Source organism: Etheostoma spectabile, chromosome 22 (assembly GCF_008692095.1).
Source record: "Etheostoma spectabile isolate EspeVRDwgs_2016 chromosome 22, UIUC_Espe_1.0, whole genome shotgun sequence".
Lineage (NCBI taxonomy): Eukaryota > Metazoa > Chordata > Actinopteri > Perciformes > Percidae > Etheostoma > Etheostoma spectabile.
Window position 1 is genome coordinate 12,192,332 of NC_045754.1, and position 8,129 is coordinate 12,200,460.

Below are 8,129 nucleotides of genomic sequence, written 5' to 3' on the forward strand. Positions count from 1 at the left end.
AGTGCCTTCTTCAGGTAGAGAATGAGTCCTTACCCCAAGTGAAGGAGTTTAAATACCTTGTTCGCGAGTGAGGGGACAATGGAGCAGGAGATTGGTCGGAGAATCGGAGCAGCGGGTGTGGTACTACATTCAATTTATTGCACCATGACGAAAAGAGAGCTGAGCCAGAAGCCAAAGCTCTCGATCTACTGGTCGGTGTTCATTCCTACCCTCACCTACGATCATGGAGGCTGGGTCATGACCGAAAGAACGAGATCCAGGGTACAAGCGGCCAAATAGCTTTCCTCAGGAGCGTGGCTGGCATCTCCCTTAGAGATAGGGTGAGAAGCTCAGTCATCTATGAGGAGCTCGGAGTAGAGACGCTGCTTCTTCAGGTCAAAAGGAGCCAGTTGAGCTGGTTTGGGTATCTGGTAAGGATGCCTCCATGATGCCTCCCTAGGGTGGTGGTTGAGGCAAGTCCAGCTAAGAGGAGGCCTAGGGGAAGACCCAGGACTAGGTGGAGGGATTATATCTGCAACCTGGCCTGGGAACGCCTGTTGATCCCCCAGTCGGAGCTGGTTAACGTGGCTCGGGAAAAAGAAGTTTGGGGTCTCCTGCTGGAGCTGCTGCTTCCGCGACCCGATACCAGATAAGCAGACGCAGATGGATGGATGGATGGATAAAGCATTACCATGATTATTATTATATTAATAATTATTATTATTTAAGTCTTTGTGTAAACTTAAATCACTTTTTAATGCTTAAAGAAGCCCAAGTGTTGACACATGGTTTAATATTTAATCATTTTGTGGTGCCGTATCTGGAGCACATAAGAACCTACAAAGGTTGAATATAGAACAACTTTTTTCTAGAGTGTACTGTCAAAAGTGCGAAAGATGAGCAAGTGGGATTCATGTACCTCCTTTGCATGATAATCTTGATTCCATCGCTTTCAAATTTGATGATTATCAGTGAATGTCTTATGAAATATGAAATGCATTTCTCTTTCTATTCTCATTTCATCTTTGCCTGCCAGTTACTATGCAAGCAAGTCAGCCATGTTCATGTGTGAAGGGGGGGGGGGGGTGTTGTAGGCACGATATTAACTAAATGTAATATGAAACATTAATAAATGTGTTTTGGGTTTTGCTCCTCAAGCGGATTCACATTATGTTTCAACAATAAAGCAGGACAATGTAACAGAATAAAACTGGGGTTGCAGTGTGTCTGTCATCATCATAACCCTTGTTATTATGTCCTTACAATGTTTTTTTCCAGGAATCCTCCCACCACTGTGGCTGTTGTTCATCATTTCAGCCAACATCTCTTTTCTGCCTCCATTAATAAAAGCCTTAACCCAAGGTGAAGGTGAGAGCATTAGTGTATGTACTGTGTATTATGTTGTGTGTGTGTGTGTGTGTGTGTGTGTGTGTGTGTGTGTGTGTGTGTGTGTCGTGTGTGTGTGTGTGTGTGTGTTGTGTGTGTGTCTTTTGTGTGTGTGTGTGTGTGTGTGTGTGTGTGTGAGTGCCATTGTCAGCTTGTGATTCAAATACATGCAGACAGAACATTTGCCAACTGAGCCAGGTCGGAGTGAATGCAAGAGGAAATTGTAAGTGAGTTTCCACACCTGCGTTTTTGGCCAACACACACAGATTTTACATTAAAAACACATGCATGTATTTTACATATTTTCTTTTGTGTGTGTATACTGTGTATACGTAACTGTATATCGTCCGTAAACATAATTTGATTGTTTCTTCCTTTAGTGGTACTTTCATATATTTTCTTCTATATTATTGTTTTATTTCATTCTAATATAATGATAATCTTTAAATGCAACTACAGCGTTTCAATTTGCAATCACGTACTGTATAATAACAATAAAGCTGAAACTTGAAACCTCCCTTGGTTAGCTGTGAACTATGGGAAATAATCAAATACATGGTATTGGTTTGAATAGGACGTTTTTCATCAGTTGTTCAGCTACACAGCAGAGACACAGCGAGGGCAGCACAGCAACTTGAGATGAGATTCAAATCAATACCATTATATTGTAATACAACATCAAGCTGTTATTTAGAATTTTGTAAATATTGTTGCTGTCAGTCCCATCTCCAGTCATCTGAATCTGTCTAATTTGTACTTCAGGCACTTGTGCTGACTGGGAATTTAAAAGCAAATTAAAGATGTGAAAGAGGAGGAAGAAGAATCATGTGGGGGCTTGCAGCCCTAAGGTCTTTTTTTTTAACATCATCAATCCAAAGATCAAAGAAATACTCCACACAGAATCAATACAGTTTTATCTGAGGGGCTGTAATCAGTGCAGAGTGACGAGCTGCTTTCTGTATACTTACGCATTTAACGCATCTGCTCCAGCGGCGAAGTTGCCCCCTGGGTGATGCTCACGGCCAAATATCAGCCTGGTGATTCACAAAATTACGAATATGCTAACATTTCTGAAAAACAAATATAAATGTTGTCTTAAATGTTAGTTTGCACTTTGCCTTGGCTTCTGTGCTGTTTGCTGTGGAGATATACTAAACATTGTTGCAAGGCACTGGAAGAAGCAAAAGGTGAAAACATGATGAGCATTGTGCATCATGATGGCGGTACAGTGTGGCAACAGCAATCACATTGACAGCCAACTTGATTTTCTCTGTGGTGAGGTATGGAAGAGCAGCCTGCCAGCTGTCGTACAGACACTCAGCTGTCATTTTTATATTCTAGCCATACATTAATTTATGTTTGGCTCTGCACAAACACAATGCCAAAACCAGAGGTGTAAAGTAACCAGATACAGCCACAAGTACTGCAGCCTATTTAGTAACAACCTTGCGGTCTGTGTACTTACTTTGAGTATTTCAATTAAGTGTTGCTTTATGCCTGTGTTTTAAAAAATTTAAGAGTGAAATGTTATCTCCCAACCCAGAAAACAGCCGTATAGGTTGATTGTGCAAGCAGCTCATAATGACCCATTATTACATTTCTTGTTAGGCATTTAGACGTATATCGCAAGAGCAAAGGATGAAGGAGGAAGGTTGGGGTGGTGAACGCATAGATGTACAACAAGAACTTGATAGAGTATTCAACTATTTCATTCCTATGAGAGTCGCTCAGTAAAAAAAAACGTGTATCAGTGTATACTATGTGTGACGCTTGTCACACATAGCCAGATATCACTAAACAGCACAGCGGAGTAGCTAACGATAGATGCTTGTTGTATTGACAGTCATAGAAGCCCATGCTCACGCAGAGCTCTGTACCCAACTGACAGACACAATTTTTTGGCTTAGAATTACAGTAGGACTGTAATGGACTGACACAGGCTTAGAATTTCGTTCGGAATCGTTAAAACTAACAGTACTTTGCTATCCTCTCCACCCGTCTGAACACACTTTATTGGCTTAGAATTACAGCAACACTAGCTAAACACATTGCAAACTCGGGGTCCTCTCTTCCCAATTTACAGCCCCCCTCTCTTGGCTTAAAATAACTGACCATTGTCAGCTACGGCCGCTAAACAGGCTACACTTTGTGAACAGCCGGGACCCGCTTGCCTGGTACTCCCGTAACATTAGCAGGGTTATGTTTTTACAGGTATATCTGGCAACCCAGCCTGGCTATCAAACTGGGCAGTTGATACCAACACAAAGGCCAAAACACAAACAAATTTCGTCACGAAACGGAAATTTCAAAAGGAGAAAATACTGGCATTGGCATTGTTGTCCCAAAAGATAGTATTTAAGCTTAGCATGTTTTCCCTAATATCTGATGATGCATTGGGGTCATTTTTGGATTCATTACAGTACATATCTTACATATTGGACCTTTAACAGTGGTTAGTAAAAAATACTTTTATTTTATAAGTAAATGTTGCTTACATACTTTTACTTAATTATTTTTCAGAGTAGTATTTCTACTTTTACTCAAGTAAAGGTTCTAAATAGACAGACATGAGTTAAGGCGTGACGACTAAATTGGTAAAACTCACAATCTACAATGACTTGGTAAGCAGTCTCAGCCTGTATGGTGGAATGATAGCCTCATCTCTTCAAGGACAAACAGAGAGCCTCTTTTCGTGTCTTTAATTTTCTCTCAGGGTACTTGCAATCATGAAATCATCAGAATGCTTTTGCTAGAGCGCAGAAAGTGTGTGTTTTATGTTTGTCTAAATCCTTGCAGTTGAGCATTTATGTTTGTTTAATTAAAGAAGTGAACATATACTTTACAAATCATGCAGTTCAATCTGATCAGTTGTGCTACAGTTAGTGTATGGCCTTTAATATCACTCCATCCATCCAGGTCATGTTGCCTCCAGGCAAAGCCATGTCCTCCTGCTCTTTAGGGATCCAGGCCAGATGGAACACATAATCCCTCCAGTGTGTTCGGGATCTTTTCCCAGTTGATTGTGCCCAGAATACCTTCACAGGATGGAGTCCATGAAGCTTTTAAACCAGATGTTCAGACCACCACTAGGCTGGAAAAACTCTCTCTGTTGATGTGACATATCATAACAATCAGTGCATGTTTTAGCCACGCTAGCAGCTCGAGGGATTGCAGTGCATTGGTCCACAACTTTGATCCAGACTAAAATATTGCAAGTCCTTTTAGAGTGATTGCCATGAAATGTGGTACACACATTCATGCTCTCTTCAGGTCTACTTGCTAAACCAAGGACGTTCCCATCAGCCTCACCTCAACTTTGTGTTTAGTGCAAATCAGCAGAAGTTGCAACATGTAGCAAATGTTGTGTGAACACGTTAAATTAAGATGGTTAACATGGCAATTGTCATTCTTGCTCAACATCAACATGTCAGCTTTGCCACTGTAAGCAATGTTAGCATGCTGTCATTAGCATTTATCTCAAAGCACTGCTGTGTCAGCAGCTTCACTGAAATGCTAGCAAGGCTATAGACTCTTAGACACGTTAAAAAGCAACCAATTAGAGAATATTTGAGTTAAAAAAAAAGATTTTAAAGTGTAATTACAGCTGCAGCAAAATTCAGAATCATGTGGCCAGCGTTGTAAATAAAATTTGGTCTTTAAATGCTTGTTAAATTAAAAGGTTAAATTAAAAGAAAATCAGCTAAATACTAAAAGTTTGGTCAAGGTAACACATATGGAAAAATCCACATGTGAGAGATTTGTTTTATATTTCTAATGCTCCATGTTGCAAGTCCCTTTTGACAACCCAATACTCTATAATTCATGTACAATTCAATATGTGTTCAGGAGGATCTGAACACACAAGGACACCTGAAGAGCAGCCTTGGCAATCAAAATGAAATTGATCAATTTCTAAACCTCAGTGCTGCTGGATAAGGAGTCGTTGTGCTGAAAGTCTTTGTTCAACAGCTTTTATTTGTCACAGCTTTGACAGAAAACCGGTAGCATTTAAGTCTAGTAACTATATGACATCTGTGTGAAAAGCCTTTGATTCTCCCAATCACTTGCCAAATACAAAAACTTAAATTATAGCCTCATAATCCTTTGAAATACTGGCATGATGGCAACAGTGCACTAGGTTTCTTTGTCCAGGTTTCAAAGTCAGTGTTGCAAAAGGGTAAAGTGAATATCTTGCAGTACAATATGACATGAAATGTGACACCTGGTGAGTAAAACGTATTTAAGCTGCAAAGCCTCAACGGAGTCGTCTAGGAGCAGCAGGCCAGCAGAGACCTGAGTTGAGAGGAAGCTTCATAAAATGGAAAGGTAAAAGATTGGCATTTTGAGAACATCTCAATCAGTCAGTGTTGGTCCCGTTCACCTCAATCTGGTCCTTTGTCTCTAAGTGCAGCAAAAATTAAAATTAAAATACATGGTAAACACATGCAGCAGGAGTAGCATGATATTCTGTAAAAAACAACAACAATGTATAATAAAAATTATAATAAAAAAATTGTATACTGTATACATATTCACAGTCAAGTGTTTTTCTGTTTTGAGGAAAGACACAATACGCTAATTCCCTGTGTTTGCCTGTAGCTTCACATTAGTCGGTCACAGTTTTAATCCTGAGAATAAATGCTGTTTACAGGCAATAGCTTTGTTTACTCTTAATTACTATGCAGAATACAATCAAAGCAGAGCTGTCATACACAAGCCAGGGTGTTTCCCTAGTGCATGCTGGGAGAGGCTTCACGATGACAAGGCAGTGTGTTTAAAGTGTTAGTTCACACTTTATTTTCAAAGTGTTACTCAGCTTCCTATTAGTGAGTAAAATGAGTTACTGAGTCTACAGAGTTTAACTTAGACATATACAAATATAGACAGGACAGGAGGTTTTCCTCTTTTTCTTCCAATTGGGAGGAATTAACAGTACACCAGTGTCTCTTGTCCAGAGAGAAAGTGGATAGTGTCAATAGATTTTCTTCTTGAACAATTACACATTTCAAACATTTACCATTTGAAATGCCAGTTATTTTGTCAACGATAATTTGATTTCAATTTTCAATTAGTATTTTTAGTAGGTGCAAATTACAATTTCTTAAAGTCCAAAATTATGTTGTAAAATGTCTTGTTTTGTCTGACCAACACACCTTAACCCCAAAACATCCAGTTAATTATCATTCACGACAAAAAGCAACAAATCTCTCAAACATTTAAGAAGTGCAAGTGAATATTTGGGCTTTGAGCTTTAAATTGATTTTTCCAAAAGATCTACATAAATTCTCCATGCATTTAGCTGAGTCAAAGTCTAGAGTTCATGATGGAGCGCTAATTTAGATGGTAAAGCAAAGGTTAACTAATTGTATTGATAAATACATTTGTACAATGCCAATATCACCATCATGATGTCAGTCAAGCGTATTGAATTAGAGTGTGCCTGAGACCTCCTTAGCCTTATTACAGACACTCAATAAAAGGATTCCAGTGATCCAGTGAATAAACATGCCTCTAAGTTACTCCAACACTGCCTGAGAGCAGAACACCTCACCTCATCTGTCTAAATGCAGCAGAGAAAATCACTGTTTAAAAAATAATAATAACAATCTATTTCTTGAATTAGGGCACATTGAGTTCTTAAGATAAGATACAATAGAAAAATATATATATTAGTGTCCCCAGGGGTAAATTTTGCTTAGGCAATAGTAATACACACAGCTGTAATCAATTTACAAGAATAGTTACAAAACAGTGATAGACACACATTAAAAGTAGTCTATATCCATGACGTTTCACTCCCGGAATTGCTCCATTGCCATCAAAAATTCTGCCGGATTTCATACTTTTAAGCCGGATGTCAGTTTACTTCCGCTTTGTTTGAGTTGGAATTTTAAACTCTGGTCCATTAATGAGGCCTATGGTTGACTGCTTCTCAGATCCCTGCAGGGTAAATTGAGACAGCTAGCTAGAATATCTGTCCAACCTGAGTTTTTTCTCGCAAAACTAAAACAACTTTTGAACACACACGTTCCACCAAAACAAGTTCCTTCCCGAGGCTATTTTGCAGAAGCCCTGTTGCTTTTCCAAGTTGCAATTGTGATTGCTTTAAAAAAAATGCCAATAAACCAGAGCACATTTTTCTCCCATCCCGGAATGCTCTCGGAGTAGCCAGACCCTCCTCCGCAGCGCTGTGGACGCGGGTCTGGCAAGGCGAGACTAATTTCAAACTAATTGATTAAATTCTACAGTATGTGTGACAGGTGCATTGACATGCTTTTATGAACAGTACAGGGCTGGTTTGTTAAGAAATCAAGATAAAGACATGTAAGGTAAAAGCATCACAATTGTATAAAAAGAATGTAACTATAGTTTTATTTGTTAATGTCCAGCTGTTTGGTATAAGATGCAGTGGCTTTTTCACACCAGAATCCTCACTCATGCAGAAGCTTTGTTTGGTGCTGTGCAGCCCCAGTGATCACACATCCTGGTCCTTTATCTTCACACCAATTGAATTAAGCTGATTACATCATAGATCAATACTGCCAGAGAACAGACTCTGAACACAGAAGGCTGCTTCTTTTTTTCATACATCCTTCTGGGCCACATCCAGTCAAACATTCTAGTTTCTGGTCTTTTGTTCTCCACATGCGTCACACCTTTTATTTATTATCTTTAATTAAACTTTTTGTTTTTACTCTCAACTGAACTCAATTAAAATAACACTTTCCAAAAACGTTTTGCAAGTCAGATTAATTGTATTGAAA